Consider the following 25,915-nt stretch of genomic DNA (forward strand, 5'->3'; position numbering starts at 1 on the left):
ATTGTTCATAGAGGTTTTGCATTAATACCTTAACCATCTTCTATCAGAATCTGAACTTGGCACAAAACCACTAACCCAATGACACATTCTGAGGTCACACAGCCCACAGGGCCAAAGAGGACTGCAAAGCCTGTCTGGTCAAAAACAAACATAAGGGATCCCTGGGTGGCGCAGTGGTTTAGCGCCTGCCTTTGGCTCAGGGCGCGATCCTGGAGACCCAGGATCGAATCCCACGTCGGGCTCCCGGTGCATGGAGCCTGCTTCTCCCTCTGCCTATGTCTCTGCCTGTGTGTGTGTGTGTGTGTGTGTGTGACTATCATAAATTAAAAAAAAATTTAAAAAAATTAAAAAAACAAACAAACATAAAAGGTCTCAGGGATAAAAGGGCTACTAACAAGGCAGGTTCAGTGTTGTAGGGCTAGAAGAAGGGCATGCATTGTGTGACTCCATTTATATGAAATGTTCAGAATTGGCAACTCCACGGAGACAAAAAGTAGATTAGTGGTCACCAGAGTTGGGGAAAGAAGATGAGAGAGAGGGAATGCTAACAGGTAAGAGTTTCTTTTGGGGATGATAAAAATGTTCTGGAGCGAAGTGGTGGTGATGACTGCACAATTCTGTGAGTGTACTAAAACCACTGAATTGTTCGCTTTCATAAAGGAGTGAATTTTATATTATGTGAATTATATCTCAATTAAATAAATAAATAAATAAAATTTTTAAGCCATAACAGAAAGAAAGAAAAGGAAAAATGAGCTGGCCCAGCATTTCTGGAAATAAAGCCTGAAATCTTTACATCTAACTGGCATACCCCAAACGATGGGTCCTAACCCTGGCTGCCCATTAGAAGAATCACTCAGAGAGAACTTTTAAAAACACATTTGAAAAAAAATAAATAAATAAAAAATAAAAACATAGTTGATGCTTGGGTGGTTCAGTCAGTGAAGTGTCTGCCTTTGGCTCAGGTCATGATCCTGCGATCCTGAGATCAAGCTCCACATCGGGCTCACTGCTCAGTGGACAGCCTTCTTGTCCCTCTCCCTCTGCCTGCCACTCCCCCTGCGTCTCTCTCTCAAATAAATAAGTAGAATCTTAAAACACACACACACACAAAGTTAATGCTAATATGGAGCCAGAACTGAGAACTTCTGCCCTAGAATTTGAGCTTTTAAAAGGGTCCCTAGTGTTGGTTTAGATATCTGTTATTTTATCCTTTCTCATAAACATGAGACAGACAAAATTTTAAATGGCTTGCAGTTTCTGGCTGCTAGAACAGGGATTTTATTTTATTGTCTCTCTCACATTGAAAAAAAAAAGAAAAGAAAAGAAAAGATCAGCAGGTTGCCATTTTATAGACCAAAAATTTGAAGTACAAAATGTCTAAGACACATACCAAGGTCACCAGAGTTGGGGTGGGGATCGGATTACAATTTTGTCCTTGGGACTCCAACTTGAACCAGTAGGAACAGCCACTGGGCACGGGTGGCAGGGACAGGCAGCAGGCGGCAGGGATGAAGCCTTAGTCTGGGAAAACTGCAAACCCTCAAGGCCACCGTCTTCACCTTCTGACTTGGTCAAATGGAATCACCCCTCTACGGCCCGCCACCTGGCCTCCCCCAAACAAACCTCTTCTCCTTCCGGGGCTGGAAAGAAGAGGTTCATTTCACCTCCTCATCTCAGGTAAGCTACCCCCAAGTGTTCACTTATCTGGAACACTGCTTATCTGATATTCATTATATTCCCAGAAGCTGGTGAACCCCCCATCAGGTCTGCATTAGGCTCCACACTCGTGTTGGGGCCCCAAAGCTGTTTCCAATTGGCAAAGTCATGGCCGGTGCGTGCTGTTCATTAGTATGTTTGTGGGAGGCTGTCGGGGCCCCAACCCAGCACTGGCCGTGGGAACTTCTTCCTAGATCAGAGGACCCTCCAGCCTGAGAGCAGAAAGGAGGGAGCCACCTCCACCTCTCCCGGGGCTCGGGCTCGCAGCTCCTTCACTACCAGCCAGGAACACCCACAGATGGCGCTTGTTGGGGTTCTGATTTGGGGGAGTGACCCCTCTGTGCCATTCCCTGGCTTCTCCATCCCACTCTCCCTCTCCCAGCTGTTTTATGAGTGGAATTCTAATCTGAGTTTCTTCACAATGTCGCCTTTGACTACAAGCTAATAAAACCCCAAATGGGAAATTCAGGAGTAATAGGCCACGTGACTGTAACCTAAGGTTGCTGGTCAACTTGCTTTGGTTTTCAGGCTTGTACCCCATCTGGGGGTTTCAGCCCCCCACACACCTCGGTGGCAATAAAGAGGGTCTTTGTCTTTCATCACGCTGAACACGGGGCCCGAACTTTTCTGAGGAGTCCCGTGGATGGCCTCACCTCGTGCCAGGACCTCTGCCCACCACCCTGCACGTCGGCGACCATGCCCGGTGCTCACGCGGCACTTGCCTCTCCAAGGAGCCGGGGGGGGGGGGCACCACCCCCCCTGCCCCCACCCGGCCACAGGCAGGCTCCCAAGCAGAGCCCTTACCTGCCACCTAACCTGCCAGGACTCACGACGGGGGGCTGCTCAAACCCTCAGCAGAGGAAACTCTTGTTGTACGAGCACACAAATCCTGAACATAAGAATCAGATAAGTCAATGAGAAGGACAAAGGTGTTTCGCAGCGCACCCTGAAATCCACAGCTGTAGAGGAGCGTTGTCTTGTAAAAGCCACATCATATTGTACTTTTTTACTGAATTTTGTATTTAATTGCAGAGAACTGGGAAAAATCTTGATTTCCACAGGTAAGTGGTAGCAAATGCTAACAGGCTTTCAGGAGAATGCCTTGTGATCTTAGGAGAGTCTTTCGTTAAATCAGGGTTTCTCAACCTTTCCTTCATTATTGCCCCCACCTTGGTAGACATTTTTGTCTATTGTGCTCTCCCCCTCCGTGAAATTTTAATACCATAGATACGCTGTGTATTTCTTTTTTTAAAAAAAAGATTTTATTTGTTCATGAGAAACACACACACAGAGAGAGAGAGAGAGAGAGGGAGGGAGAGAGGGAGAGAGGGAGAGAGGCAGAAACATAGGCAGAGGGAGAAGCAGGCTCCATGAAGGGAGCCTGATGTGGGACTCGATCCCAGGACTCCAGGATCATGCACTGAGCCAAAGGCAAACGCTCAACCACTGAGCCACCCAGGTGTCCCACACTGTGTATTTCTTTAAGTGCAGTGACCCTCTGGAGGGCCGTGCACCACTACCATAGCTAGAATTTTTTGTCCCCTTGGAGGCAATATTAGTCTGGTTGAGAATGCATGAGTTCAATCTGTCCAAGGCTTGAAATAGTGGTAGACTATTTTGGTGTCAGAGGGCAATCATTAGAATGACAGCAAGACTAGAAACAACAGAAAATTCTTAGATGATAATTATTATTTGCTAGACACTGTTCTAAGCACTTTACCTGCACTTATATAAACTCGTGATATTATCATTTAATAGATGACAAAAAGGAGGCACAGAGAGGTTAGGTGACTTACCCAAGGCCACACAGGTAGCACGTGGTAGAGCTGGGAATCATGCCCAGGCTCCATACCCTGAACCTGCCTTGCTTGTTTCTTTATCACAAATACAGAATTCAAACAAGATGCATCTAAACCCTGCAATGAAACCACCCATCATGAGACACTTCCACAAAGTGACACATCATATGTTATTAAACTGGCCACTGAGCTATGAAGATACCCCAAGCCAGGCCCACCAAGAGCATGGGTGAGTACCTGCAAAAAGGCATGAGAGGAGACTACGCATGCCTGAATATTTAACACACCTGAGGTATCGCTACAAGCTTCCTAACCAATACCACACTTATTATAAGAATTCCAACACAGACATAGGCAGGGGACTTCTCTGCCCCAATGTGGGGTATTTTGGCAGCATCATTAGTCTCTAGTATGTTGAAATGTGGGTTATTTAATTGGTCATATTTTATTTTGGTTGCACATTTTTACACGGTGAAAAGAGAATTTAAAAAAAAAAAATCGGGATCCCTGGGTGGCGCAGCAGTTTAGCGCCTGCCTTTGGCCCAGGACGCGATCCTGGAGACCCGGGATCAAATCCCACGTCGGGCTCCCAGTGCATGGAGCCTGCTTCTCCCTCTGCCTGTGTCTCTGCCTCTCTCTCTCTCTCTCTGTGGACTATCATAAATAAATAAATAAATAAATAAATAAATAAATAAATAAATAAATAAATAAATAAATAAATAAATTTTAAAAAAATCAAGCTCAACATTTGAGAAACCCCCAAAGCACTGACCCAGGGCAGAGACTTGGAAATCACCTGATAACCTTCCAGGGCTCTCTGGCTGAGGGTGTCTGCTTGCACAAGCTGGGGCAGATTCAACCCAGCCCTGCACCCAGGTCCTGCTAGGGCATCCCACCTCACCTCCCTCTGACCTTCTAGCCCATGTCACTCAGCCCTACTGCCTGTCATTCCCCACTTTCAGAAGGTGACTCTAAGTCTGAGCAAGATCACAGCCAACTGGTCCAAGCCCCTCACCTGCCTCTGAAAAACAGGTCACTTTCATATCTGTTCTTATGCCCTATCAGAGTGAGAGCAGGGAATTCTCTTGACTTTCCACCTGTGTGTGCACTGCTTTCTTCCCATTCATTCATCTCTAACTTATTGCATGCCAGCAACTGGGGAATCGAAACAGGCAAATACATCATCACACAGTGTTTCTAGCATTATGAAGGAGAAAGAACAGGGGGCCTCATTCAGCATGGGGGCAGGTGAGTGGAAATCATCTCAGGAGAGAGGGTAACAACAGGAACTGCCTTCCTGGCTGTGTAATACTGTCTCAGACCTGGTTTTCTATCAGTAAATTAGTAATAATCCTAATCCCTGTCCCAGATGGGGGTGTTGACTAAGTGCAGTTATCTTCTAGAGCAGGGGTTCTTGACCACGCCTGCACACTGAAATCACTTGGAGCCTTATGAAGTCCTGATAATGAGGCCCATCACCAGACCTGGCCCAGACATCCCGATTGTCAAAGTTCCGATGGTGGCGATTGTGGGGCATGGCTGCAGCAGGAAGCACTACACGAGCGGGGCAGGAAGCCAGGCACACTGGAAGTGCTCAAAAAATCTGAACTATTACCGAGGGTGGTGTCTCTGCTTCTCACTCCCACCCTCTTCAAAGATGCTCACGTTCTCAAATCAAAATCATCCCTTAGCCCTCCAGCAATCACTCCCATGTGGATGACTTTTGTGATAAAACTATAACAACTGCTTGACAGCCAAATTCATAAAGACACAAAGTAGAAAGGGAGTTGCCATGGGGAGGAGGAATAGGAAGCTGTTCACTGGGGAAAGAATTTCTGATTGGGAAGACGAAAAAAGTCCTGGAGACAGATGGTGGTGATGGCTACACATTGTAGGGTGGTATTTAACTACACACTTATGAGAGGCTAAGAGAGTAAATTTTATGTTATGTGTATTTTACCACAACTTTTTTTTAAGACTTATTTCTTTATTCATGAGAGACACAGAGAGAGGTAGAGACACAGGCAGAGAGAGAAGCATGTTCCCTGCAGGGAGCCTGATGTGGGACTTGATCCCTAAATCCTGGGATCACATCACGAGCCAAAAGCAGATACTCAATCACTGAGCCACCCAGGTCTCCTTACCACAATTTTTACTTGTATTCAAAATGTCTTTTGATGTCCACAGAATGTAAGAAATGTTACCTTGAACAATAACGAAAATACATGTATACTTTTTCATCTCTAAGAATCTATCCAACAGAAGAACCACTTTGCTGTCAAGATATATGTAACAAGTGTGTTCAGTGGGACATGGTGGGATAGGGCAAGAAGCATCAACAGCCTACAAGTTCAGCACTACAGGAGTGCAGGAATAAGTCAAGTCCATTTTGGGAATACTATACAACCGTGAAAAAGACTGAGATGTAGGTGGGTCTCCATGGACTCCAGCAGCTCAGGCAAATAATACACTATTCGGGGAGACGCTGGGCCCCTGGCATCTGAATCCCCCTCCCCATATCTAGGAATCCTTGCCCCCTTCAAGTCCTGGTGGGAGACAGGGTCCACCCCCCACACCCTGGGGGCCACATGCCAGCACATTAACTGTAGCAGTGGCATCAGTCCGGTTTTGTGGCATAATGGTGGCCGTGGTCTGGGCTGCTGCCTGGTCTCCACAGACTGAGCCCATAGCCTCCTCAGCAAGTCTGGGAAGCACCCTGATGTCTTTGAAAGAAATTCCTTCTCCACTGCTCTCAGCCAGCTGAGAGCTGCTGCTTGTAACTAAGAACCCTAGTGATGAAAATAGAATAGGACTTGTTTTTTAACAACCACCAAAAAATAGGTCTTTATTATGTCAATAGATGAGGGCAACGAACATTTCTCGAACAGTTACTACATGCCAGGCCCTGTTCTAGATACTTTTCATGTGCCAACTCACTTAGTGTCCACAACACACCTATTTGGTCTGTATGATTAATCTCATTGTACAGATGAGGGAATGCCGGCTTCGATGAGGGTAGGTAACGTGCCCAAAGTTACAAAGTTTGTAGGTAGTGGAGTGGTTGTGTGAACCCAGGAAGTCTGGCTCCAGAGCCCATAAGCCCAACCCTTCTGCAAACATGACACCGCAGAGATCTGAAGAGGGACCATAAGGAGCTGTCCACACCTGTTACTTCTGGGATGGGACAGGGGTGGGGCTGGAGGAGGCCACTGGCATGTTCCTTCTGTTTGGTTTGAATCTTTTGCAACAAGAACCATTCGTGTGCTATTTTCAAATAAAGTAGCACTGTGGAGTGGATAAACTTGAAGTAGGGGGGTCTGCACACCACCAGGCCTCACAACAGACTCCACAGGCTGCAACAGCTTCCTGCTGCCATCTCCATGGACCTGACGAGGATTCAGCCTCAAGTCTCATGCCAGGGGTTCCTCCTGTTCTGTGACAACCCACTCCCAAGGTGTCTACTGTGATGTGGCACTCCAGGAGATGCTAGTTGTGTAAATCACACAGGTTCTTTGCCCTGGGTTCAAGGGCACCTCGGAGCCCATATTCTACACCCCACCCTTCAAGTCTGACTAGTCTTAAAGCACCATGTGGTCCTAGGCACCCTTCTAGGATCTTCTCACCTACCCATCCACTACCCTGTACATCAGAAAGAACCTGCCTGGTTCTCCTACAGTTTCACTCTCCAAGGCCCAAGTTAGAGCTAATTCTCCTATTCTCTACCCACACCACTGCCCTCCGTTTCTGGTAGAAAGGTATCACGTTCGCAGGCTACTTCTTTCTCAGTTTATCCACCCTCTCCTCCTTTCCTCACTCAGATGGCCTTTCCCACTCCACTCCTAGGGGCCACTGTACCCCCACCCTTTCACACGAATGCCCTACTACCACACAAGGGTTGGAGTCACTAGAAACATCATCTTGATCATGGGTCTATTTTGCAATGACTCGGACACCCAAGTGCGATCATTTCATGTGAGCCCTAACCAGATGAGGGCTGGTTTGTTTGTTTGATGTAGGCTCTATGCCCAACGTGGAACTTGAACTCATGGCCCTGAGATCAGGAGTCTCATGCTCTACCAACTGAGCCAGCCAGGCACCCTGAGATGAGGTGTTTTTTGTTTTGTTTTGTTTTTTAAATAATTTTAGCCCTACTGACATGTTCGAGAGTAAAATGGATTCCATCCACCTAAATACCCCAAATGTTAACATTTAATCTGTCCTTTCTCTCTCCCCATGTAGTTTATTCTCTGAACATTTAAGACTAAGTTACACAAGATACCCCCTTACCTCTAAATACTTCAGCATACATCTCCTAAAAAAGACATTTTCTTACATTACCAGTTTATTTGCCTAATCAGGAAGTTCACATTGATAACAACACTATCATCTCATCTACATACTTTATTCAACTCTTGCCAATTGTCCAAATGATGTCCTTCAGAGACAGAGAGAGGGAAAAAAAGAAAAAGAAAGAAAAAACCCATGGTCTGGGATTCAGTCTGGGCTGAACACTGCTTAGAATGAACTTCCCAGTTTCTAGACATGTCCATCCAGATTGGACAAGTCACTGTCCTCCCCAGGCTCCACCCTCCATCACCCATGAGGATATAAGGGCAGAAAAACCAAGGCTATTGTAGCCCAACTGCTCTATATATATTTAAGGCGGCCAGCCAGTGGTGTCACAGCTACTGTAATAACCATCAGCTTCCCCCAGGCCTAGACACAATCCATTCGACTGAAAAAACTGAACTCATTTCACTAAGTCTTTACTAGGTGTCAGAGCACTACATGTGTCATCTCAGCGAAGCCTCCCCATTTCTACAGTCATTCCCATTTTGCAGATGAAACAACCAAGTGTGCAGTGGTGGAGTCATTTGCTCAAGGTCTTTCCAAGGCTTACAGAATGAGAAACAAGGATGGCAGAAAACATGCCTTGTCCCTGGCAGTCTGACCCACCTTATCTAGGCTGAAATAGTCCCATAGGTGCAAGGGAAGCAGAATCTCTGCAGAGAGACCACCAAGGCCTCAGCAGCAGGGCCCACACAGTTGCCTGGCAGTGGAACACTCCAGTCAAATGCAGCACACAGTCCCTGAGGCAGAGGAGAAAGGGGTTCTGGGACCACAGTAAAAAAACAAAACTATGCCAAGTTCCATGCTGCAAAATGATTTCGCTTGTGGCCTGGGGGTAAATCTTTGTCCCCTCCCTGTGCATGGCTTCGCCCTATGCAGTTGAATATGAAGTCTCCTCCCCTTGTAGGACATTGATCGTAGCCGGTGAAGAACTCAACTTCTGATGCTCACGACAGAAGAGCACCAAGCACACACTGCCTCAAGTGCTGACTATACCTACGGGAGCACTATCCCATCTCACAGCCAGTCCGGTGACTCACCCCGGTCTGAGCTAGCACGGAGCACTCGTCTCTGAGTCCTTATGTCGTGCCAGTGCTTTGCAGGAGAAGCTGTGGGGGCTGATGTCTTGAAGCTGGTATCATGTTAAGTGGAGCCACATCCTTCCATTCACCCTGGAGCAAATCAATTCCTTTCTCAGGAGGAAAGGCCATGCATTTGTCCCAATGGGCTTGTGACCACCTCCCCAGGGGATGTGGGAAAGCTCTTTCCTTCCTGTCCTCAGCACAGATGCCACCACCCCTCCAGCTGCCAGCAGTTTGGAAAGTTTCTGGGTTGAAACATTTCCCCAGCTAAATTGTGAGGCTCTGAAAGCCTTGGTAGGATTCATATATTTTTTAATGCCATGGCTCAAAAAAAGGTATGTGCTTCCCTTTCTCCTCTTTTTTTTTTTTTTAATTTAGTTTCTACTGGGGGAGCCTGAGTGGTTCAGTGGGTTAAGCGTCTGACTTGGTTTCAGCTCAGGTCATGATCTTGGGGTCCAGAAATCGAGCCCTGCGTCAGGCTCTGTGCTCAGAGAAAGCCGGCTTCTCCTCTTCCTCTCCCTCTGCCTCTCTCCCCACTCGTGCTCTTAGTTTTTACTAAGGTAGAAATTATGACAATCACTTGTTTCTCTGCACCAGAGTACTGCTTACCACAGCCCTCACCCTAACTGCTAAGAGCTGAGCCCTTGTCTCCACTGAATCTCTGCCACAAGCCTTAGGAAGCCACTTAATGTTTTTGACCCTCAGCTATTCCATCTGTAAATGGGAATAATAATCTTTCCTACCTCAAAGTGCTTAAAGCACTTTATGCATATATTTTTACAAGTGTGTGTGTGCATGTGTGTATGTAAAACAGCTTAACAGCTTAATTAAGTCAAATGAAGTATTACATAGAAATCACTTAACCCAGTAAACTCCCAACAAATGGAAGATTCTATTTCTTCTGTTCATACCACTACTGCTACTATGATCACCAAATACAACTTTGCAATGCTGGGGAACACCAGGGCCCCTTGGCATTTTGGTCTGTGCTTTTCAATCCCCACTGCTCACAGTATGATCCCAGGGTGCCCGAGCCACAGAAAGGACACAAGCCAGAGCTGAAAGCCAGAGGTTTCCAGGGTGCTGGCTGCCAAATGGCACAAGCCTCGGGGAGTCAATTAAGTCCATGCTCCCAAATCCGCATCTACCACCAACTAGTTCCAAGCCAGCCCAAGGTACTGCCCCTTCCTGCAAACCAGCCTCTGGTTGATCTTTCAGATTCCAGAGGCAGGTCCCTGGCCTCCTCAAGATCCTTCTCTATGGCCACTTGCCGCCTTGAAAATACTCTTTCGTCCCTTCAGGGTCTCAATTCTACTGTCCCTCCAAAACTGAGGCAACCCCAGTTGAGGAGACTGCCTGCAACGCAAGCAGTACAGCCTCTTCCAAGAACAGTAAAGTGCGTCTACATCTGTGCCCTCTCGGCCTACATGGAAGGAGCACCGACCCCGTTCACCCATCCAAGAAGCACTTCCTGAGAGCCTAGGGGACAGAGGACTGTGAATTAAAAAAAGGCAAGGTCTACATTCTCAAGCAGGGGGTCAGATGGATGATACACAAAGATAAAAGCTGAAGGTCAGAGCCAAAGATAAGCGTAAGCAGGTCCATGCTGGCACATTCCTCCTTTGGTGCAAGGTATTCCCACCCCTCCCCTCCCAAGCCCCCGAGCGCACAAAATGAATGTGCCCCAAACGGCTGTCGGGCGTCACCCCTCCGGGCTCACTCGCGGGCCCGGGCTCCGCCGAACAATCGGGGCTTCTGGAGGCAGGCCGAGCAGGCGCATTCTCATGTGCAGAGCCCACAGCGCCCTTCTCAGCTGATTGTGTCCAAGCGGCCGGGGTCTCCGAGGCGCATGAATGCCCTTGAATGGACCCATTCAGACTGACAGACAGGAGCTGAAAGCTGCACACACACAAAAGCCACTGGGCAGCCGAGAGGACTCCAGCCCACTCCACAAAGAGCGGGGTGCAGACTTCTCTACAGCTTCAACGGCATCTCTGGGCACCAACTACACAGTACCCCTGACTCCGAGTGGGTGACAGCAGCCGACCGTGGCCGAGCATGGAGGAGGCCAGGGGGTAGAGGCAGAAATTAAAAGCCAACCAACAATAAATAAACAGAATACCCTTTTCTTGACCAGTGAGATGGGGCTCCGGGCCAGAGGAGCCGAAGGGCGCCTCCGTGTGCCTATCCTGTACACTGGTTAGGGCTGCATTCCTGACACCCACGGTGACCTTTAAGGACTCCGGCTGACCTGAGATTGTTTAACATGTCACTAAGAAAAATGATCTCGAAAGGGCGCAGCCACTATTTAAATGACGATTGGAAAAACCTGGCCCCATTCTTGTGCCACTCGGTATTTTCCAGGGGGAGAAAAATCTCTGAACCGACATTTGTAGTTTGAAATAGGACTTGGAAGGGGAGAGAACCACCCACCTGGAATTCTTTTAATTGCTTCAAGGGGAGGGCAGCCTCTGCCAGTCAGAGGAGCAGAGAAGTCTGTTTACACTGTTGCGCACAAATATTGTACGTTCACAGTCAGGTGGCTACTCTTGGAAACGCTGATTCTCAGCTCCCAAGATCACATTACTTTAGAAACAACCCCCCAAAAAGATAATTAAAGATAGTTCCTCCTCATAATGCAATACTATAAAGAGCAATTAAAATTAAATTAGCTTGTCATAGTAAAAAAGATGGATGATATTCTTAGGCTTCCCGACCCAGAGCTGGTAATTCATGGAGAGAAGGAAGAAGTCTATGAGTGAGTAGCAGTTTTACTACAGAAATATTAAATGTTCAGATAAATTCTGTGAACAAATCAAGATAACAGGAGACAGGTATGTACCCTGGCACAATTATTGGTTTTCTTACATTTATTTCATTTTTTAAATAAAGCAATAATTCAAACATATAAAAAGAAAGGACAGAGAAAAACCTAAAAACCAATAAACTCATCAACCCAAATTCACAAATGGTAACATTTTGTCATATTTGCTGTTTTCCTGGGGTTTTTTTAAAGAAATAAAATGTTATAGAACCAGAAGCCACTTGCCCTCCTTCTGCAGAGGCAACACGTCCAGATTTTTATAGGTTTGCCATTATTGATGCAACATAAACAGACCATAACATTGTTTTCTTTGAGGTTTTTTTTTGACTTTTCAGTGTGAAATAATTATAGACAGGAAACTGAAAAGCAATGAATAGGGAGTCCCACGCATTCTTCACCCCACACTCCCCTGATGTGAATACACTGCATAAATAACTATAGTACACTATCAAAACTAGGGTAGTGACACCGGCACGACCCACAAAGCTTATTCAAATTTTACTAGGGTTTTTTTTTTCAGGTTTTATTTATTTATTGGAGGGAGGGATAGCAGGGGGAGGGGCAGAGGGACAAGCAGATTCCCTGTTGAGTGGGGAGCCCAACCCCAAAACCTCTAGATCCATGACCTGAGCCAAAGTCAGAGGCTTAACCAAGCCAGCCAGGCACCACAAGATTTTATCAGTTTCACAAGCACTCATGTGTGTGGGAACCCATGCAACTTTATTACATGTGTAACTTTGTATAACCACCACAATCAAGACACTAAACTGTACTATCCCTACAGGACTCCCTTGTGCTACTCCCTCCTTCATGGGGAGGATGCCAATCACCTATCCCACCTCTAGCTCCTGACAACCACTAACCTGTTCCCATTTCTAATTTTATTATTTCAAGAATGTTATATAAATGGAATAGTGCAGTATGTAGGCTTTGAAGATTGGCATCATTTCCTTGAGGTCCATCCACATTGTTTCTGCGTTGGTTATTTGTTCCCTTCTACTGCTAAGTAGTGTTCCATGGTGTAGATGCACTGGTTTGTTGTTGAATCACTCATCATTGAAGGACATCTGGGTAGGTTCTAGTTTGTGGCTATTTTGAGTAATGGTGCTATGAACATTCATATATGTTTCTTTGTGAACATAATAGGAAGGCCCTAAAAGAGTATAAATAATTTTGAAAAAGAATAAAGGAATCTTTATTCCCAATGTGAATTATGAATTACTATGTAACTAGAGTAATTGTGACAGCATGGTAGTGGTAGAGGAATAAACACATAGGTCAATGGAACAGAACAGGAAACATACAATCAGCCCCCACACAAATATGTCCAGGTGACTTTTAATAACACTGCAATGAATTCATTGGGGAACCTATAGCCTTTTCAACAAACGGTGCTGGAGTGACTGGACATGAAATAACATCAACTTCAATTTCATACTTTACACAAAAGGTAACTCAAAATGGATCACAGACAAACATAAAGTATTAAACTTTTACGGAAGAAAAATCAGGACACATGGAGATAACTCGAGTTCTGTTATTCACAGGATACCAGGAAGAACCTCTTAACACATCTCTGGTGTGTCCCAGATGACTGAAATTCCACTATTAGACAGTCATACCTTTTGCATAGGAGCTCATCCAGAAAATTCCTTTGGGAGAGATAAGATATGAGCTTTAAATCCTGAGGTGAATCAAATTTCAAGAACTCTCCAGCTAACAGCCAAGAGGACATTCTAAAAGGAAGTAAAATGAAAAAAAAAGCACTATATACTTGGGAGAAAAGAGATGGTTAGAGAGGAGTCAGAGGGATAAAGATGACCTTCTGAAAAGTTCCACCTACTTGACAATGCCAAAGTCAGTTCTTCCAAAATCTCTCTCTGGTCCACAATCATTGGTGGTGGTGATGCTGGTGATGAGTTTCCACCAAACTAAATTTGCCCAACATGAGCAGATATTCATACAGGGTGTGCACCAACTTACACACAAAGAAGAGTGCGTACATAAGTGTAAAAGGATGGAGTTGCTGATGTTTCTTCAGTTTAGTATAAATCTAGCTCAAAATAAATAATTTCCATTCAAACAGGGGAATAATATGGAAGATCTATTTACTGCCTATCTAGCATCTTCCTTCCTGAGTTTCCTATTTCTTTTACATGGCTGTCTTATGGAATTACTCAGGTAAATGCCTTGGGGGGCACTTGTTTCTGGAGTTTCCTAATTTCACCAACTTCAAAAGAATCAAGAACAATCAAGAGCTTTTAACCCTACAACTCTGTAGAAGCAAAATTTTCACCTATGGTAATTTAGGAGGCACGACAGACGCCATATGGTCATGTAATCATATTTACCAAACCATAAATCTGTGTCGTATAATCTGAGGGATAAGAATCCTAGAAACAACAGAAATGAAAATTTTAAATCCAGGAAATGTGGTCCCATGAGATCTCAGGCTACCGTTGCTTGTTTTTCCAGTCCACGCAGGAAGAGTGTTCAGAGAGGAGGCATCCAGTCTCCGCAGCGCCCCCTAGGGCAAGGAGGAGTCACAGCAGGCTGGAGCAAGCCCTCAGCTTTTCCGTTTCACTTTGAAGGGGCCCTGAAAACATTTCCCCCCACCGGGGATCCTCTCCTGACTGGAGTAAACCCTTATCTCCCAGCCAGGCAGCTCGGAGAACATGACGCTCAAATTAAAATGAGCAGCAGAGCATACAAACAGACCAGGAGGCTAAGTCTATGAGCACCACACGGAAAATGAGGCCCTCTCAGTTCTGACCATGAGCTTTTCTACCAGTTAGCCACAAAGAGCCGCCACCGGCCAGGAGCTGCCACAGTCCTAGTGCAGCGTGGCACCTCAGGCTTGGATACAGTCATTCTCTTGCTCAAGGCAGTCTCTTGAGAAAACTCGCGAGCACAGACCATACAACCCTCATGGAACCAAAGGCCACCAGGAGCCAAGTGAGCTTCTGTGAGGTGCCTGTGCTGCCCTGGGGTTAAGTGTGAGGGCTCTAATGTCTGACACCTGCTCAGGACTGGGCAACCCACTTAGCTTTCCTGTGCCTCAGCAGTCTCATCTGTTAACTGCTGTGGTGTGGATTCATGCGTCAATCCATGGGCCTGGCAGAGTAGGTCCTCAGTGCAGGCTGCTTATTATGACCTCACTTCTTGTTCCTAGAGCACACTCACCTAAAGCTGATTCCCCAGGCGTTCCTTAGGCCCTGCCTAGGCAGTCACGCAAAACTAAGAAGGATCCCGAAGGCTGGAATGAGCTCCAGATGTGGAGCTGGAGAACTGAGACACAGGCAGACCCTGTCACTCAACTTTGCTGTGACATCTTAGGGCAGGGCCTTGACCTCTCTGAGATGGTAAGAGTCTTCACCTTGCTGTGAGGATCAGAAGGGAGGGCTGCCGTGAGAGACCTCACACCTGGCCAGAACAGGAGCTCTTGAGCCGAATCAACTGGGAAAGGCCCGCTTCCTGACACGGGAAGGCCCAGGCAGAGCAGCAGAGGGCTGGGCGTTGAAACAGAGGGAAATACAGTCACTGAGAGCCTGCCTTGCCCTGGCCGACCCCCAAACCAAGGGCAGGGAGCATCATCAGTGGGGCCACCCTCTCGGTCCACACACAATGGCATCTGCTGTGAGAAATTCAGTGCTGCAGTCTTGTGCTTGTACCTGGCAAGGATGCACCAGGAGAGGGTGGACTGTTGATAACATCCTCCACTGGGCTCTCCAGGTAAGGAGGCCTCTTCGTAATCACCATCACAAAGATGCCAGAACTACCAAAGACTAGAAGACCTTTCTCCTGCAAGTTGACTCTTATATGTATGTGCCCCTTGTCCCTTCATTCCCTCATCATCAAACTTTTTTTTTTAAGATTTTATTTATTTATTCATGAGAGACACACAGAGAGAGAGAGAGAGAGAGAGAGAGAGAGAGAGAGGCAGAAACACAGGCAGAGGGAGAAGCAGGCTCCATGCAGGGAGTCTGATGTGGGACTCGATCCTGGGTCTCCAGGATCACACCCTGGGCTGAAGGCGGCGCTAAACCGCTGAGCCACTGGGGCTGCCAATAAACTTCTAAAGTCACCTTCAGGTGACCTTTCCCCTTGAATATCCCACAGTCCTCAGCCAGACTCTACTTTCCATAACTTTGCCTGTCAGGCCTAGTCCAGCCCCTCTTCCTGGTTGTCAAAGCCATCGGGCCATTCCTTAGGCCCTTTCTTGTGCCCTACCCTACCCTCAGGGTCCCTCTGCTGACTGGAATGGCTTCCCCCCCCCCCCATTTTTTCCAGATTCATTGAGATAGAATTGACATAATATGTTGTTAAGTTTAAGGTGTACAACATAATGATTTGATTGTGTGTTTGCTGTGAACCCCTGTCCTCCTTCTATCTACCTAGGTCTTGCCTGGGTCCTCCCCTTGTCCTCCCCCTGGAACCACTTGTTATATAACACCCCTGCCCATGACTTGACAACATCATGGTGGCCAACATGCCCCATCACCTTCCACTTTCTCCAGACCTGGGCCTCTGTTTGTCTCACTATCACCTGTTTGTCTAAGACTTGCTAAAACTGCAGCTCCCAGAGCTAAGCCTGAAGCTCCAGAACTGAGGTTGAGCAGCACAGAGTTTTTAGGGCCATTCTCTGCCTTGAGCTGAGCTCTCTCATTCAACCATTGGCCGACACACTTACCATCCCCCCTTAACACTCACTTCTTTTATTTGGATTACAATGGCCTCTATGCCTAGGTAAGCTCACTGAAAATGGCCTGGAGGTGTGTCTTCCTGAATCCTCTAGAGTACGAGGCACAGGCAGGTGTACAACTACCCACTGATTCACCCACTAATTTTACCCCAAATCAGGTCTGAACTAAATGACATGCCTATGCAACATGGCTAGGATTCAGACTACCAAACACCTCTTGCCCTATACAAGTATAGGTCTGAGAGTCAGCAGGCAACAGAGATGAAGAAAGACACTGAGAAGGAGCCAGGAACAGCTAAAATAAAGTCCACCATGTACAATAATGAATTGACTACTGTTTGCAGTGTTTTCCCCAGGCCTGAGACAGAAGTTGGACTGCGGACACCATGGACCATCCATCACAGGAACCTGAGACTCAAGTGACTCAGATTTGTACTAACATGGAGAGACAAGTTGGAAATTCAATAATGACCTCTGTTAATGTTCTGCCTTCCAGAAAGGCCTTTGTACCATGAGTAAATACAAATCTTGGTTGATTTTGTCCACACGTTTGAAATGATTTCTGTAATCTATTATTTCAGGTGTAATCAGGATGCTTTTTAAAAAAGATTTTACTGGGATGCCTGTGTGGCTCAGTGGTTGAGCATCTGTCTTTGGCTCACGGCATGATCACGGAGTCCCAGGATTGAGTCCCACATCGGGCTCTCTGTGGGGAGCCTGCTTCTGTCTCTACCTCTCTCTCTCATGAATAAATAATAAAATGTTTAAAAAGAGAGAGAGAGGGATCCCTGGGTGGCTCAGCGGTTTAGTGCCTGCCTTCAGCCCAGGGGCGTGATCCTGGAGACCCGGGATTGAGTCCCACATCAGGCTCCCTGCATAGAGCCTGCTTCTCTCATTGCCTGTGTCTCTGCCTCTCACTCTCTCTCTGTGTGTCTCTCATGAATAAATAAAAAGAGAGAGAGAGAGAAAGCACGAGCAGCAGGAGGAAGAGAGGGACAAGCAGACTCCCCATTGAGCAGGGAGCCTGACCTGGGGCTCGATTCCAGGACCCTGAGGTCATGACCTGAGGTGAAGGCAGATGCTTAACCAACTGAGCCACCCAGGCATCCCCAGGATGCTTTTTAATCATGGCAAGACACCATCATTTTACTTTCGTCCTGGGACGACAAAAAAAAACTACATTTCTCAGGCTCTCTAGGGGTTTTAAGTGGAAGCACTTTGCCTGACTTCTGCTCTCTCATCCCTCCTCCCCTGACTGGATGTAGAAACTTCAGTGGAGAACCATGAAGCCCTAGAAGGGCTGTTTTCCAAATGCAATCCCCAGACTGGACCGGCGGCAGCAGCAGGTGGAACTTGTTAGAAATGCAGGCTCTGGGATCCCTGGGTGGCACAGCGGTTTGGCGCCTGCCTTTGGCCCAGGGCGCGATCCTGGAGACCCGGGATCGAATCCCACGTCGGGCTCCCGGTGCATGGAGCCTGCTTCTCCCTCTGCCTGTGTCTCTGCCTCTCTCTCTCTCATTCTATGTGACTGTCATAAATAAATAAAAATTAAAAAAAAAAAAGAAATGCAGGCTCTGTGGAAATGGGCCCAGCAATCTGTCCTATTACAGTGATTCTGACACATACTCAAACTTGGGAACCACTGCTCCAAAAGATGGCAGAACCTTTATATGGAAAGATCTAGGTCCCAGAAGGAAGTGCAGGGCTACCGACTGCAGTGGAGATAGAAATTAACTTGTCTTGGGCAGCCTGGGGGGCTCAGTGGTTTAGCGCCGCCTTCGGCCCAGGGCCTGATCCTGAAGACCAGAGATCGAGTCCCACATGGGGCTCCCTGCATGGAGCCTGCTTCTCCCTCTGCCTGTGTCTTTGCCTCTCTCTGTGTCTCTCATGAATAAATAAATAAAATCTTTTTAAAAAATAAAAGGAATTAACTTGTCTTGGTTAAGCCATTTGAGGGGGGCCCCTGGGTGGCGTAGTCGCTTAAGCATCTGCCTTCAGCTCAGGTCGTGATCCCAGGATACTGGATAGGGCCCTGTTGTCTGGCTCTCTGCTCAAGTGGGGAGCCTGCCTCCCCTTCTCCCTCTGCCTGCTGCTCCCCCTACTCTCTCTGCCAAGTAAATAAATACAATCTTTAAAAAAAATTAATAATTGAGGGGTTGTTTTGTAAAATAGGTGTTCTATCCCAACAAAAACACCACTGATCACTGGGCTTCCACTCATTAGGGCCATTTCCCAGCTGGGGTTTCCCAATGTCAAAGGCTGGCAGGGCAAGCTCTCTGGAGAGCAGTGAGCTGGGGTTATTTTATCCCGGCTGTGATAGCCCACACAGGGACCCTTTCTACCCACTCATTCATTCGTTCACAGTTGGGTTGGTATGTTAACAATGGGGAAAGCGGAAGTCACCCAGAGCCAGGATCAGATAGCAGCCAGCTGCTGGTGTTAACACATTCCTGCCACCCTCCAGCCCTCCTGCCTGGCACCCCAGGCCAGCAGCAGCCCATTTTGTCTTTTCAGGGCTTCCAGAGCCCGAATCTTGGCCCCCCCATTCACAGACGGCCAGTGTTGGGAAGCCTGTGCCGGCAGCGCCTGCAGGTGCCAGGCTGGCCTGAGACGCTTGGAGGTCCACCTTTCCATCCGTGACATTCAAGTTCAGGTTTGAGGGCCTTGTCTCTCCTTGCCATCTTTGCCTTTCCTCTTCAAACGAAATCCCACTTAACCCCTCAAGCTCTGCCTCACATCCTGCCTCCTCCATGAGTCCATGGACTGACTGCTCCCTTCTCCTGTGTCCTTAGGCATTCTATGTCTGAGACTCTGGGTGTAACCTGACATCACAGGGATCACCCAATGCCATATAACTGTGACACAGAGTTCCATGTCTCCCCAATAAAAGACAATTTTTGAGGGTAGGGGCTATGTTTGCATGCCTTCCCTGTACCCCCCAGTCCTGGCACCAGACAAAGGGCACTCATTACACTCATTAAATAAATGCCTGCTTAGTGATCAGTGACTGAGGTACTGGGGAGACCAGTGGCACCCAGGTGAGTGCCCTGAGGATACTGTACATAAAACCACAAGACCAATAAACCTAGATTTAAGATGCAGACCGGTGGGGGGGGGGGGGAATGAGGTAGCTGGGTGATGGGCATTAAGGAGGGCCCTTAATGTAACGAGCCTGGGTGTTATATGCAACTGATGAATCACTAAACTCTAAACTCTACCACTGAAATAACAGTATATGTTAACTAAATTGAATTTAAATTAAAAAACAAAACAAAACAAAAAGATGCAGACCAGTTTTCTTTGCTGGAGGTACATGCTGGCCTCAGACTTTCTCTTCCAAGCAGAGTCCCCTACCCTCTGCGCCAGCCAACCTCTTGCTCCTCTCTGATTATTCCATCACTAGAGAGTTAATGCTTCTCCTTGGCTCCAGGGGCTGCCCTGGATTCTCTCACTATGCTAAACTCTCTCCCTATCACATATTCTTTGCTCCCATGGGCTATCTGTTCCCTCTGCTGCCATTGGCAGCAAGCAGGGCCTGGGCCCAGCATGGACGCACACGTTCTTCTGAGAGCCTCCCAGACCTTCTCCAGCCTTCCAGAGCAGTCTCTCTCTCTCTCTCTCTCTCTCTCTCTCTCTCTCTCTCTCGGCACTTTTCTTTGTTTTAAGATTTTATTTATTTATTCATGAAAGATACACAAAGAGGGGCAGAGACACAGGTAAAGGGAGAAGCAAGCTCCTCGCAGGGAGCCCGATGTGGGACTCAATCCCGAGACCAGGATCACACCCTGAGCAAAAGGCAGACGCTCAACCGCTAAGCCACCCAGGCGTCCCTCTCTCGGCACTTTTAAAGGATGTGGCTTCCTTACTTAATACTTCATTTTTGGCCACACACCAAACTGGACAAGGAATGCATTCCCTCCACACTTTCCCCGCCCCCAAGGCACGTTGGCCACTCTTGTTAGGCAGGTCTGCTCACCAGGTGATCTAGCCCTTTCGCAGGTACCCCCTGCTCACCAGACTTCCATCTTTTCTAAGTCTCTTCCCCAGTCCCCTGAAAGGACCTCAAGCCAGGCGGGGCCCCAGGGCAGCTTGCCTCATAAATTTATGAAACCTGAATCTACCAGCCGCCCCCTCTCTTTTTCTATCAGGAGAAACAGTTGATGGCCCCAGTCCAGGGGCAGCTATTCTGTATGAGCCCTTGGCAAAGTGGGACTTACGGCCAGGCCTGGGAATCATGTGCTTCAGACCTGCAAGGGAGGAGGCAGTCTAACTATTTGTTTTTTGCTGGCCATGTGGCGTTAAGCAAGTCACAAAACGTCAGAGCACCTCGGCCTCCCTACCTGTAAAACGGGGCTAATAGGGCTGATAGGTACTAACCTCCTAAGGCTGTTATAGAGATTAAGTGAGGGAATAAACAGAGGCACCTGGAACAGTGCCGGATGCATAGGGAACACTCCAGAGAGGTCAGCTCTTAACTCTTATTATGGTTATTATTTCCTCAAGCCTCACCTTAGGAGGTCACTAACCTCTTTAGAATATGAAAGTCTAGGAGGAGAGACCCCCCCCCCCCCCCCCCCCCCCGTGAGCTCCATAAAGGCAAAGGGATGCTCAAGACCACAGAACCCTCTAGAACCCATATCCTCCATAGAAGAGCATCCCAAAAAACTTCAGGATTATGATGCTAGATGCATCTCAATCCTTTTAAATCCCTTATCTAGGAGCTGAGTAATTGAGACCATTTAACTAAACATTAAACTCAACAGATTGGGATCCCTGGGTGGCGCAGCGGTTTGGCGCCTGCCTTTGGCCCAGGGCGCGATCCTGGAGACCCGGGATCGAGTCCCACGTCGGGCTCCCGGTGCATGGAGCCTGCTTCTCCCTCTGCCTGTGTCTCTGCCCCCTCTCTCTGTGACTATCGTAAATAATAAAATAAACTCAACAGATTGATTTCAATTTTGTAAATTTGTTTTGGAAAAAAATACGTGTATGTGTGTGTATATGTATTCATATACATAGATTTTTTTCAATAAATTTTTATTTATTTATGATAGTCACACACACACAGAGAGAGAGGCAGAGACACAGGCAGAGGGAGAAGTAGGCTCCATGCACTGGGAGCCCGATGTGGGATTCGATCCCGGGTCTCCAGGATCGCGCCCTGGGCCAAAGGCAGGCGCCAAACCGCTGCGCCACCCAGGGATCCCCTAGATTTTTGAGCTTGAAAATATTCTCTACTGATAAACACCGTGGGGGGTGGGGGGAGGCACCTACATGGTATCAAGAATGTTACGGGGGGGGACGCCTGGGTGGCTCAGCAGTTGAGCATCTGCCTTCAGCCCAGGGTGTGATCCTGGGGTCCCGGGATTGAGTCTCACATCGGTCTTCCTGCATGGAGCCTGCTTCTCCCTCTGCCTATGTTTCTCATGAATAAATAATTAAAATCTTAAAAAAAAAATGTTACAGGGGGCACCCGTGTGGCTGTTAGTTAAGTGTCCAACTTGTGATTTCCACTCAGGTCATGATCTCATAGGTCATGGGATGAAGCAACACATCGGGCTCCATGCTGAGCAGGGAGTCTGCTTGTCCCCCTCCCTCCCTCCCACTTGTACTCACTCTCTCTAAAATAATAAGGGATCCCTGGGTGGCGCAGCGGTTTGGCGCCTGCCTTTGGCCCAGGGCGCGATCCTGGAGACCCGGGATCAAATCCCACGTCGGGCTCCCAGTGCATGGAGCCTGCTTCTCCCTCTGCCTGTGTCTCTGCGCCTCTCTTTCTCTCTCTGTGTGTGACTATCATAAATGAATAAAAAAATTTAAAATAATAAATAAGTTTAAAAAAAAAAAGGAATGCTACATTCTGAGAGAAACTCAAAGGACCTCTCTCCTTTGTGGAAACACAGGAGAAAAGGTTGAGGATGTAATGGGCTGGCTTAAAGGGTCAGCAATATCTAGCATAGGGCCTGCCATACTGTCACCATGCAACAAAAACAGGGGACTTGTGTAGCAGAAGAGGTAGAGGAGCGATCCACCTTGAGGAAGTGGTGTAAGCAAAGGCTGGGCAGAGTGAACACATGCAGCGTGTTTAAAGAGTAGGAAGGAGTCTGGCATGGCCACACTGCAGACAACGAGGAAGGCAGCAGGCGAGATCAAGGTAATCATGTCGGCAAATATCAGCACATGGACTCAGCAAACGTTTGTCGAGCCCCTACTGTGTGGCAGGCACTGGGTGGGGATCCAGTAGTGAACTTGACAGGCAGGCGTCCCTGCCACGTGTGGTGGACATTGTCCTATGGATGTTGGGCAGACCAACCAGCTGCCTGAACCCAATGGATATTTCTGGGCCCCTCCCCCACAGATGCCAATGCACCAGGTCTCCCCAAACCCCAAGATACTGATTTTTTGTTTTTGTTTTACTGCCGGGCCTATGTTTTTGTTTCTCCAGTTTCTTCTAAGAGATCTTTTTCTTCCATGCAACCTCCTCTTCTGGTTTAGGAACAATGTGCTCTCTTTCAGTAAGAGTCATCCCAACATTGAAGGAAGAGCTTGCGTGTGCGTGAACCCAACTGTGAGCCTGTGAAGTTCTATGCCACATCTTGGGGGTTTTATTCACCTGGATGTGCTCAATGACCAGAAAATCTACCTCAAAACTCTTTTAAATTTTTTTTAAATTTATTTATGATAGTCACAGAGAGAGAGAGAGAGAAAGAGAGAGAGAGGCAGAGACACAGGCAGAGGGAGAAGCAGGCTCCATGCACCGGAAGCCTGATGTGGTATTCGATCTCGGGTCGCCAGAATCGCGCCCTGGGCCAAAGGCAGGCGCCAAACCGCTGCGCCACCCAGGGATCCCTACCTCAAAACTCTTTAAGTTCAGGATTACTCTCTGCATTTTTAAGCATGTACAGAGAAAATTCAGCACTTTTTTTTGGCCACCGACCCTATGTCCAGCAGCACCATTGGCCTGTGCACTCCTACCAGCTCCACCATTGCAATGATGGAATGGCACACAAAGAGACATCCTCCAGAGTTGGTGCTTTTTGGATATGCATACCCCGGATGGCCTGGGCCGGTTCAAGTATGTTCTTAAAGTGACCTCGAAGATTTGAACCTCTTGATTTGCATGATTTTTGCAGGGTTTTCTGGGTCAAGTGAATAGTAACCATTTTCAGAGATCACCTCCGGCCACATACAGAAAGAGGAAGGATACTGAATATTTTGAAAGCAGAATTCTGATACACATTTGGGAAACACCCATCTGGATCCATCTAACTCTCAAGAGGGCCTGAATCCCCTCAACAACATCTCTCCCTGGACTTGAATCTCTCCAGAGAAGGGAAGGGAGCCTGCCACCTCCCATGTGAATGCTTTGCAAACTATAAAGTGTCCCATAAAAAATATAAGCTATTATTATGATTGATGCTGGGTTGTCATTCCACCTTTGGACAGATCTGACTTTCTAAAGAGACAAATTTGCAGCCTGTGACACTCTTCAGCTGTCTGAAGCATAGCTCCCATCACCTCTTCTCTCTTCTTTCCCTCCAGAGCTCAACAAGTGCCTTCTCCTCTGGTAAGACTCAGGACTTCATGGCACACTGACCACCACCACCACCCCTTACCACACCCAGGGCAAGCTCCAGTAGTTCTAGCTCCCTCTTAACATCTGAGTCATGGCAGTGACCCAACATTCACCCCAGTGCTCAGATAGGGCAGGAGAACACTCTGGCAGCCCCTTCAACAGGCCTCCTAGACACAGACCACGTTCCCCTCTCTGTTGTTTTCCATTTCCCTCCTTAACAGAGGTGAGATAGGCTTTGAGAAGCTCCTATTTTCTCTATCAAGATGACATTATGGGGGTGCCTGGCTGGCTCAGTCAGAAGAGCATGTGGCTCTTGATCTCAGGGTCATGAGTTCAAGCCCCACATTGGGTGTAGAGATTACTAAAAAAAATAAACTTAAAAAAAATTTTAAAAACAACACAAAAACCCTCAAGTTAACTTAAAAAAAAAAAGATACCATGGATCCTAAGCATCGGGAACACTGACTTTCTACTTACTCAAAACGAAACTAAAAAGCCCATCTATTTTCTTCAGCAAAAGTTTCTCAAGCTCCAGCTCCTTCTGGAACCTCATCTTGTCGGCCTGGCGGTCAGCAGTCTGGGCCTGCCCTTCTAAGGGTTAGCATCTCAGAATGCTCGAAGGGGCCTGGAACAAGCACCATCAAAACCAGATGCTGGAAGTTCCCCAGGCCTCCTTAGCTGTCCCCAGGGAGAGCCGACTGCACGGCATGGAGTCTTTCTTAGCCAGCCTCCTTCAATACTAGGCCCTTCTCCCTGGCTTTCTCCCACTGCCTGTGACATGGCCTCTTCCCCTGCCCCCTGCTGTGCCAATATCTCCTTCCCCCTCCTACTTGGGTCCAAAACAGCAAATCTTCTCACTGTGGGCTCTCCTCTAAGTCATCAGCTTGCCAAACATACTTTCAGGAGCTGTTGAGACTGTCAAGGGCTTCACAAGCATCCTCGCTCTTACTCTGGCCAGACACAATGGGCCCAGATGGGAAAGCTCAGAAGCCAAGAAAATGAAAGTTTTCTCATGGGCCATGGGAAACTGTCAAGGGTTTGAGGGAGCAGCCTGGGCCCCAGCAGGCGATATGATGATATGGCAGTGGTAGGAAGAATGGACTGGGAAGGGGATAGACCAGAGACAGGCTGGGAACTACTGTAATTGTCTAGCTGAGAAACAAGAGCAACCCGGTGGTGGCAGAAGCATTAACAGAAACGGTGACCTCGAGGTACCTGGATGGCTCGGTGGTTGAGCATCATGATCCTGGGGTCCTGGGATCGAATCCCACAAGCTCCACAGAGAGTCTGCTTCTCCCTCTGCCTATGTCTCTGCCTCTTTCCCTGTGTCTATCATGAATAAAATCTTGAAAGAAAAAGAAAGAAAGAAAGAAAGAAAGAAAGAAAGAAAGAAAGAAAGAAAGAAAAAGAAAGGAAGGAAGGAAGGAAGGAAGGAAGGAAGGAAGGAAGGAAGGAAGGAAGAAACAGTGACCTCAAGAGGGTAAGGAGTCACTGGTACGAGGACCAAGGGGGAAGGAAGTGTGGACAACTGAGGATTCACCAGGATGGGGATTACAAGGCACACTTGAGGCAGATTATGACAAGGTGGGTCTGGCCACAGGAGGCTGAGATGGCCACAGGTCTCACAAGAGCACACACAGCCAGGTCCTTGGCTGACGTGTTGCTGGCCCAAAGTTAACCAAAAAAAAGCACTTTGCAGATCGAGAGCCTCGCAACTCAAATCAGATTCCCAGCCCCACATCTCTCCTCCCCTGCCCCCCACTGGGGTCTTCTCACTGACCCTCTCTCCGGTGGGTGCCCCTCTGCCCCACCTGGCCAATCACCGGCTTGGAGCTGGGTTGGAGCTGTGCCCGGAGCCTCACTGAGCTG

The 25,915-nt window shown here is 47.7% G+C and overlaps 1 protein-coding gene, 1 long non-coding RNA gene and 1 other non-coding gene across 3 annotated transcripts in view; 1 reads left to right on the forward strand and 2 right to left on the reverse strand.

Annotated features, from left to right (window-relative positions):
- TCF7L1 (transcription factor 7 like 1) overlaps positions 1 to 25,915 on the reverse strand; it is a 160,775-nt gene that overhangs the window by 90,847 nt on the left and 44,013 nt on the right. The window lies entirely within an intron of this gene.
- LOC129510911 (uncharacterized) lies at positions 1,495 to 16,979 on the forward strand. Its single transcript, XR_008664716.1, has 3 exons — positions 1,495 to 1,680; positions 3,611 to 3,747; positions 16,821 to 16,979. It is a non-coding gene; the product is annotated as an uncharacterized LOC129510911 (long non-coding RNA).
- TRNAR-CCU (transfer RNA arginine (anticodon CCU)) lies at positions 7,541 to 7,613 on the reverse strand. Its single transcript has one exon. It is a non-coding gene; the product is annotated as a tRNA-Arg (tRNA).

This window comes from Nyctereutes procyonoides, unplaced genomic scaffold (genome assembly GCF_905146905.1).
Source record: "Nyctereutes procyonoides isolate TBG_1078 unplaced genomic scaffold, NYPRO_anot_genome, whole genome shotgun sequence".
Lineage (NCBI taxonomy): Eukaryota > Metazoa > Chordata > Mammalia > Carnivora > Canidae > Nyctereutes > Nyctereutes procyonoides.